The sequence below is a fragment of the Onychomys torridus genome, chromosome 6, assembly GCF_903995425.1.
Source record: "Onychomys torridus chromosome 6, mOncTor1.1, whole genome shotgun sequence".
Lineage (NCBI taxonomy): Eukaryota > Metazoa > Chordata > Mammalia > Rodentia > Cricetidae > Onychomys > Onychomys torridus.
The window spans coordinates 120,274,929-120,284,789 of NC_050448.1; positions in this window are offsets into that span (position 1 = coordinate 120,274,929).

Consider the following 9,861-nt stretch of genomic DNA (forward strand, 5'->3'; position numbering starts at 1 on the left):
TGTGATCTCTGGAATTCTCATGGAGAAAGAACAAAAGAGACTCCTGCCAGTAGTTCTCTGACTTCTATATATATGCCTTGGCATAAGCGCTCTCACACACACACACACACACACACACACACACACACACACACACACACTCAATCATGTAAAGAAACAGGTTCTGTCTCCAAACTACAGGTTTGCTTATTTTCCCTAGAAAAAAAGGCCCAAAGGTAAGTTTAGGATCTATTTGAGTGTTAACTTCATCTAAAGGAAAGGAAACTGAGTCACAGAGGGATGGGAAGCAATGAAAGGAGAATGTTGCAGGTATTTGAACATGTGAAGGTGTATTTGCTGTGATTGGTGTAATCAAAAGCTGAATGTCCAATAGCTAGGCAGGAGGTACAGGTGGGATTTCTGAGAAAGGAAGAGGAGGAAATAATTGAGGTGCAGAGGGGATGCCAGGAGACATGGAGAGAAAACAGGAGATGCAAGATGAAAGAAAGGTAAAAAGCCGCATGGTAAAACAAAGAGTAATAAAAGCTGGTTGATTTAAGTTATAAGAGCTAGTGGTGCAAGCCTAAGCTAAGGGCAAGCTTTTGTAATTAATAAGAAGTCTCTGTGTTGTTATTTGGGGCTGGCTGGTGGGACAGAAAAAGATTTGACTGTATTGCCATACAGGGGGAGACCAGGCAAGCCAGCCTACAGTTGTCTCTGCCCTGCCTTGGGTTCATGTCCTATAAGTGGCTGGACTAAGAAACCATGCCGGGAAATGACCAATCACTGGAGTAAGGGTAAATATTGGTTCTTGCTCATCTCCAACATGTGATCTACTGGATACTGGACAGTCTGTTTGTTACCCAATGCCTCCAGCAGTTGTATTTCAAGAACCTTCCTGTTGTTTAAGGAGATGGCAATTGCAAAAGATGTCAGAGTGATCTGAGGTGGTGGGGACACTTGGATCTATAAGTAGTGGATGATGACTAAGGTGAGCAAGTGACTGAGAGTCTAGCAGACACATGGAAGCAAGAAAACCTGAAGGTTCCCTAAGGTGAATCTAATGTTCTCTACGATGAGCCACTTTTTAAACTACTCAGATTCATTCTCATTATGTTTTGTTCCAATACTAAATAAAGAGGTTGCAGCTGTGTGTGTGTGTGTGTGTGTGTGTGTGTGTGTGTGTGTGTGTGTGTGTCTGTCTGTCTGTCTGTCTGTTTGTCTACAAGCTGAGACCAAAGGCAAGTTTAGTCATTCCTAGAATCTCAAGTTGATGACTAATTACAATTGCCTAAAGTGTGTGAAGTAGGACAGTTATTGTGGGTATGCTATTAAAACCATAGACAGGTTCATCTGTGTCTTTCTGAAATGTCAAAAGTTAATCAATAGAGTTAGATTGACAGGCTACATCAGTTCCACTGGATACAGTTTATCAAGTTGTCCCGATTTTTTTTTTTTTTTTTTGAGACTATGGCTGTCAACAATCACAAGTTCTGGAATGCCCATCTTAATTACTAATGTTAACTCTCAGATCACATGCTGCACTTCACATAGTAATATATACCTATAGGTATGTGTTTCAGAACAACTACCAAGGATTTAAAGAGGATACATAGAGAACAAAACAGTCTCATTCAAGGCAGAGTCAGAAGGCTGCTAAAGAGGCAGAAGAGTCACAAAAGATACTTAGACAAGATGCTGACAAACCCTACTGAAGAGCTTGTAGACACCGAGCTGTAGATGTAATTCTAAACGGTCTTATTAAATAAGAAACACAGAAGCAAATGCAGAGTTAAAAGAGTTAAAATGCAGAGCAGTAGCCAAGAGCTTAAGACCACCTTATCTTACTACTCCCTGACATCCTTCTCCTGAGGGAGAGACCTTCTTCCTGTGTTCTTTTTATTTCCTTTCTGTTCTGCCTTCTCATTGGTTCTAAACCCAACCACATGACCTCCTTGCCTCATCACTGCCTATCTATACAGACCTCCAGGTCTGTATGGTTGGTACTGGGATTAAAGGCATGTGTCACCAAGTTGGCTATGTCCCTGAACACACAGAGACTTTGCCTGCCATGTGATCAGATTAAGGGCATGTGTTACCACTACCAGACTTCTGCATAATGGCTTGTTCTTAGCTCTGATCCCCAGGCAACTTTATTTATTAACATACAAATAAAATCACATTTCAACACAAATAAAATATCACCATACTGAGGCACTGAAGTATAGGACCTTTGAGGTGAGTCACAGGCCAGGTTTAGTTATACAAATGGGTGGATGGATGGATGGATGGATGGATGGATGGATGGATGGATGGACAAACAGCAATTAAAGTGGATTATGTCAAACAGTAGAGACTACTGAGCTGAAGCCCCTGGGGAATAGTCAAGAGTTCTCTGTCTTTCTGTCCCTTGACACATGTCCTGGATGATCAGACAACAGTTCCATGGTTACATCACCGTCCAAGTGTTGCATCTCATTCATCTGATGTGCTTGGTAAGTTCCTGATTTTTTTTTTCTGATATGATTTTTAAACACCCACATGCCCATGTGTTCTTAATTATTTCGATAAGTTCTTAAGTAGTATTTTACTACTTGCACAAATAAATTATTTGTCAGCTTGTGCCTTGCAGTTCATGCTGGACAGACAGCAACGCCCACATGTGCAAACAAGATACAGGTTTATTCTCCCTCTACCTTTGCACTTAGAATGGAGCCAAAGTGGAGCCTTTAGCCGCACTGTTCTTGCTGCATTCTTGACAACAGTGGTTCCTGTGAGAGGGTCTCAGTCTGTGTTTGTGCCCTCACAGGTTGTTCAGGCCTTCCAGCTGGCCCCTGTCACTGTTCTTTCACCTAGGACACTCTTCTAAGCTTCTGCCAGGTCAAGGGCCTACCCTGGCATGCCCACCACTGTACAGGCTGTGGCTGCTCTTCTACACTCTATGGTACCCACCAGTGGCCTGTTGCATGCAGAGGCCTTGGCTCAGATAAAGCACTACAACATGGCACCTGGGATCTGGCTTTCTAAGCCAGCTCTATGAATCAAACAACACAAATCTCAGTGTAGGGAGTTAACTCTCTAGGGGTAATCTTTTCCCAAACATGGAACATTTTCTGCCTTCTAGGAGGCTCCTTTCTGAGGCAAAGCACTCAGATGACAATTACTGTCTGACTTCTACTGATTGTCACATTGGTTAACATTGCCTGGTTTTGAATGTCTCATGAGTATGAATTCAGGTTATGAAATTTTGTGTCTGGCCACTGTGACACAGCATGTTCTATGTGAAGTTCAGCCACGTGGTTTTAAGTGGCAGTGATATATTCTCTTACTATCATATTCCATTGTGAAAATGTGCTCCAGTTCATTTCCCATTTGCTGTTGTTGGACTTTTGTATTATTTCCAGTTGGGGCTGATGTGACTAAAGTTGTCACAGATAGAAGCATTGATTTCAGTTGCATGTATTTTAAAATCTTAACTGTTGGGTCTTAGGGAGTGTCAAACTCTCCTTTGACCAACACTCTAGTCAGAATCTCCAGCCTTTTCCATGAGTGGTTCTTTCCTTGTAGGATTTGGTTTGAACTTGAATTTCCTAAGATAGTTGAGGAAAAATCCCATGCTTGGCATGTGTTTCACCTCAATATCTTATCTCCTTGGCCAGCTGTCAGCAACAATTCTGTGAAGTGAGTTTGGACAGAAACTCCTTATCCTTTATGCTTTCTTTCAGTGTTCAGTACTGAACTCACCTTGTTCCTTGGTTTTAAATCCCTACTTGTCCTCAGTGGAGTTTAATAGACTCTCTCTTCATTACTGTCAAATGTCATTGCAGTGGTGGTTGTTTGAATTACCACTGCCGCTCATAGCATCTTCAACAAGTGTTTATGTCTAGGATGTCTCATTGGGAGGGAACTGTCAATGGTATTTTTATAGTTTCATTTTATAATTATTTACTGCTATACACAAATAAGTCAATTTTATATATCGACCCCAAATTCAGTGCTCTTGATAAGTTTGCTTGTTTCTAGAAATTTGTAGATTTGTTGTGGGTATATGTGTATGATCCTGTGATTTGTGATGTGTTTATTTTTTAAAATCTGGTATCATAGCTGGGTGCTGGTGGCGCACGCCTGTAATCCCAGCACTTGGGAGGCAGAGGCAGGTGGATCTCTGTGAGTTCGAGGCCAGCCTGGTTTACAAAGCGAGTTCCAGGACAGCCTCCAAAGCTACAGAGAAACCCTGTCTCGAAAAAACAAACAAACAAACAAACAAACAAAAATCTGGTATCACTTGACATTTCATTTTCATGCACTAGCAAGGACCTGCAGTGTAGTGCTTATTACAGATAGAAAGAATGGATATCTTTTTGTTGCTTTGCCCAACCTCAGAGCAACCATTCAGAAAATATTCCATATATCATCATGAAGCACACTATTACCAGAGATATTTTATAGTTAACTATACTTTATTAAGGAACTACCCTTCAAGTCTACCAAAAATACATTTTTAAAATCATGAACAAGGTTGGCATGGTGGCTCATGCCTGTTATCCCAGCACTTGGTGGGCGGAGGGAGGAGGTCTGCCAGGAACTCAAGAGCAGATTTACAGCATAGTGATTTCCAAGATAGTCTGAGCTGGAGTGTGAGACTTTGTCACATCCAACCATAAAAATGGCCATGAAGTCCTGAATGCTGTCAGACATTTGAGTATCTCTACTATGATGATGCTCCCATTTCATTTCTCTCTTTACTCCGGCAGTACAGGTTCCACTGATTGGCTTTGCAGAGTTAAAGCACTCTTGCATCTTAGAATAAACTCTGCTTTTCTGGGGTGTAGTATTCTTTTAAATTGACTGGTATTTCAGTAGGATCTTTGCATTTGTGTCCAAGTGAGAGCCTGGTATGGGCTTCCCTTCCTGTAATGCCTTGCCAGCTAGTAATCCCACGCTTGCTCCAGCTTCTCATGTATCCTGAGAAGTCAGGATTCTTTTTCCATCCTCTGGAATAGTTCGTATGATTACCTCTAGTTAATTAAGTTTCATTCCATTCTTGTACCTTCATCATCTATATTGTGAAATCACATGTTTTAATGATCGTTTATTTCCAAATACTTTATAATTTTAATTTTGAGTTCTTTTTAGAGTATCAATTAAACAGAGGTATACTGCTTAATTTCCAAACGTTCAGGACTTCTCCAACTGATCGCTTGTTGATTTGTAATTCCATTGTAGTTGGAAAACATGCTTGGAGATTGATTTTTAATTTATTTGCCAGTATGTGTGATGTTAGGTATTTATATGCACCTGTGACTTGTATGTGTGTATGAAGGTCAGAGTTGACATCCAGTGTCTTTCCTGACTGTGCCCCACTTTGCTTTTTGAGATGGGGTTTCTTCCTGAGTCGGGACTTACAGATTTGGTTGGACTGGCTAGGCAGAGAGCCTCCAGGACCCTCCTGTCTTCCCAGCCCACATACACAGTGCGGTAGCTAGAAGCATGGTCCACAATGGTGCTGGGTAGGAATTCAGACTCTGGGCCTCATGTTCACGTGGTAAACACTTTAGTGATTACATTGTTCCTGTAGTCCATAGTTGGAGACTTTTAAACCTTTTAAAATTTGTTGAGACTTGAATTTTTCATCAGCTCATGTTTATTTTGGTAAAATACTTCAAATGCATTTGAAAAAAATGTGTATTCTACAATGGTTGGGTATATTTTTCTACATGTCAGTTAACCATACTAGTCAAATCTCTGTTTTATTAATTTGTTTTCTGTTTGCTCTTTAATTATTGGGGGAGAAGTATTCTCCAAAGTGGCTTCTTGATAAGACTCAACAGACTGCAGCAGGAAGAGGGAAGTAAAATTAGCCGCCATCTGGGCCCCTCTCCACCCATCCCAGGAACCGTCCTGCAGATAGGAGCATTCCAATAGAAGGGCACATGGGGTTTGTAGAGCAGGAATTTCTTTCTTTTAGTCCCTAGGGACAAACTGCAGTCTCCTCCCAGCATGTATGTTCCCAAGAGCTTCTCTGTCATCATAAACTTGTGACCTGTGTCCCTAACTTTTATTTTATCTCTTCTCTGTCTTCATGTCTGATCTGTATGCTTCTGCTTCCTACAACACACACAGGGAAATTCTCTCTGATCTCACCACTTCTCAGATTTCATGTCTGCCTTAATTCTCCATATACTACATTCACAGATCCTAACATGTAAGGCAGGGTACACCCAAATTTATATTGTATACCATCTCTTTATTTCCTTTTCAAAAATAGCTTTACTGAGACATTCATGTGTTACACAGTTCACCCTTTTAAACTGTACAATCTAGGGAGCTTTAGTTTTTTAGGATTTGTGTAGCTATTACCACAAGCAACTATACAACATTTTATCACCTCCCCAAAAGACCATTAGAGGGCTGGAGAGACGGCTCAGAGGTTAAGAGTGCTGGCTGCTCTTCCAGAGGTCCTGAGTTCAATTCCCAGCAACCATGGCTCACAACCATGCCTGTATTAAGATCTGGTGCCGTCTTCTGGCCTGCAGGGATACACACATGCAGAACACTGTATACATACTAAATAAATGAATCTTTAAAAAAAGACAATTTGAAATCATTCTCCCCTCAGCTACACCAGGCCCTCTCTTCCAAGGCCCAGACTTCACAAGGTCAATTGTTTACTTTCTATATCTATACATTTACCTATTCTGGATATGTTGATAGAATTCTTATCTATCCAGAATTCTATATCCTTGGCTAATATTGTCTCATTTCTATCTACTCTCCATTATCTCCAAATTCTGGTAACCACTGATCTACTCTTTACTTCATGGCAGAGCAATCGTCTAGATTCTGCATATGAACGAGGCCTTTTGACCTCAGTGCAGGATGTTTCTTCCTTCGCCTGGCTTGACTCTCTTATGTAACCTTCTCCGGGTCATCTGTGTGGCCACAGATGACTTTCTCTATTTTATGGCCACAGTATTCTCTTGCCTATATGTATCGTACTTCCTTTATCAGCTTGTTTGTTGACTGGTAGGTTGAGTCAATATCTTGGCTATTGTAAATGATGCTATAAACATGATATGATACTGATATCTCTTCAACATACTCATTTCATTTCCTTTGTGTCTGTATCCCTTTATTCCACATCTTTGCCAGGATGACCTGTTATTTGTGTTATTGATCTGAGCCATTCTAAGAGGTGTGAGACAGAATCTCAGTCATTTCGATTTGCATTTCCCTGATGACTAAGGATGTTGAACATTTCTTTAAGTGTTTCCCAGCCATTTGAGTTTCCTCTATTGACAATTCTCTGTTTAGATCTGTACTCTATTTTAAAATTGGATTATCTGTTTTGTTGATAACTAGTTTCTTGAGTTCTTTATATATTTTGGATATTAGTCCTCTATTGGATGTAGAGTTGGTAAAAGTCTTTTCCCATACCTTAGGCTTCCACCTTCTCCAAATGATGGTGTCCTTTGCCTGACAGAAGATTTTCAGTTTCATGTGGTCCCTGTTATTAATTGTTGATCTTAGTGCGTGTGCTATCGGTATTCTGCTCAGAAAGTCTTCTATTGTGCCAAAGAGTTCCAGGCTGTTCCCACTTTCTATTAGGTTCAGTATATCTGGTTTTAGATTGAGGTCTTTGGTCCATTTGGACTTGAGTTTTGTGCAATGTGATTAAGTATGGATCTACTTGTATTCTTCTAAGTGCAGTTTGACCAGCACCATATATTGAAGATGCTTTTTCCCCTCCAGTGTACATTTCTGGCTTCTTTATCAAAATTAGGTGTGCATAGGTGTGTGGATTTATGTCTGGGTCTTCAATTTGATTCCATTGGGGTGTGTGTGTGTCTGTGTGTGTGTGTGTGTGTGTGTGTGTGTGTGTGTGTGTTTCCATATGAAATTGACAATTGTCCTTTTAAGATCTGTGAAGAATTGTGTTGGGATTTTGATGGGGGATTGCACTGAATCTGTAGGTTCCTTTTGGTATGATGGCCATTTTTACTAGGCTAATCCTACCAATTCATGGACATGGGACATATTACCATCTTCTGATATTTTCTTTAATTTCTCTTTCTTTCTTCTGTCTGTTTTTTTCAGCTTTTTTTCTTCTCTTCTCTTTCTTTCTTTCTTTTTCTTTCTTTCTTTCTTTCTTTCTTTCTTTCTTTCTTTCTTTCTTTCTTTCTTTCTTTCTTTCTTTTTCTTCTTCCTTCCTTCCTTCCTTCCTTTTTTTTGGTAGAGTTTCCCCCGCAGCTGTCCTAGAACTCACTATGCAGACCAGGCTGGCCTCAAATTCAGAGAGTCACCTGTTTCTGTCTTCCGGAGTGCTGGAATTAAAGGCATGGGCCACCATGCCCAACCAATTTCTTTTTCCAAAGACTTGAACTTTTTATCATACAAAACTTTCATGTGCTTTGTTAGAGTTACACCCACATGTTTTATATTATTTGAGGCTGTTGTGAAAGGTGTTGTTTCCCTGATTTCTTTCTCAGTCCATTTGTCATTTGTATGTAGAGGGACTACTGATTTCATGAGTTAATTTTGTGTCCAGCTATTTCACTGAAAGTGTTTGTCAGCTCTAGCTCCCTGGTGGAAGTTTTTTGTTTGCTACTGTTTTCTTTTTAAAAATTTTCTCAAAATTCTTCTTCTTTTCTGATAGTGTATCATCATTATAATAGTTATTATCTCATTGTCATCTATTTCCAGATCTAGAGAATTGTTTTACTTCTACCAACAAATTTACTCCTTACTGGTATGTTTCACTTGTGTGTGTGTGTGTGTGTGTGTGTGTGTGTGTGTGCGCGTGCGCGCACGCGCAGGATTGTATGTATAATTTTCTAGAGTTCTGTTCTAGTGCTGGTTTAATTACTAGTCAGTCATCTTGTTTCCAGAGAGCCTTGGTATCAGGCTTTTTCAGAGAAGATTGAGGATTTGCCCTCAGTTCTAAGGTATAATCTATTTAGGTAACATGGTCTCTGCTGTGGCCAGAGAAAACCCAGTGTGATTTCCACCTTTCCCAACAGATGCAGCAGAGTCTTCGGCACCTTTCCCCAGAATGAGGCAGTAGCTGAATATTCTCCAGCTCTTTGCCTTTCAGCCATTTTTCTCCCACAAACTTCCTGTGTAACGTGAGACTCATCCAAACATGAAAAGGTGTCGACTTGTGAACTTCTCCCTTTGTGATACCTGCTTTCTCAGATTTCACTTTTGAATTTGCAACTACACCAGGGTCCTGAGAGCCTAGTTTATTCACCCCATAAAATTGTTGCTTTCTACTTAAGTACTATCTAATGTTTCAAAATGCGAGTCTTCCAGGGAAATCTGACTAAACACAGATCTCACCTTGATGGACCCCCCATTGATGGGGCAGTTTCTCTCTGTTTTTGTTAGTGTCCAGTGTCTTAAAGAATCTTGGTTCATAGAAACAAGAAAATTCATCTGAATTTTCATTCATTAGTGTCTTTGGATTTAAACTTTGAAATAAATGATTCAGCAGGTTCAGTACTTCTTAGAATAAATATATTTTAATAGCAGATAAACAAAGACAAATAAACATTTTGGGGGTAGCTTTTTCTGGGAGTAACATGCAAGGCGACATTGCCTGCTTAGGGGTCTTCTCAGTTGCTGAGCCTATGCTCTGTTGATAGTCTTTTAGAAGCTGGCATCTACTACCTTTGTCCGTCTTCCATTGAACTTTCATCTTTCTTTGCTAGCACTAAAAGCTGGGGCAAACGTGAGAAGTCTTTCATCCCCAGAGAACAGTTTTGTCTACTGTATAACCATCACCAATCTGTCATTTAGACTGCTGTCTGTCTGTATTTCGTTTTCCCAGACTTCTCTGCCCTAATCAGATAACTGAGTGTCTAGCTCACATTTTCCTTCCTC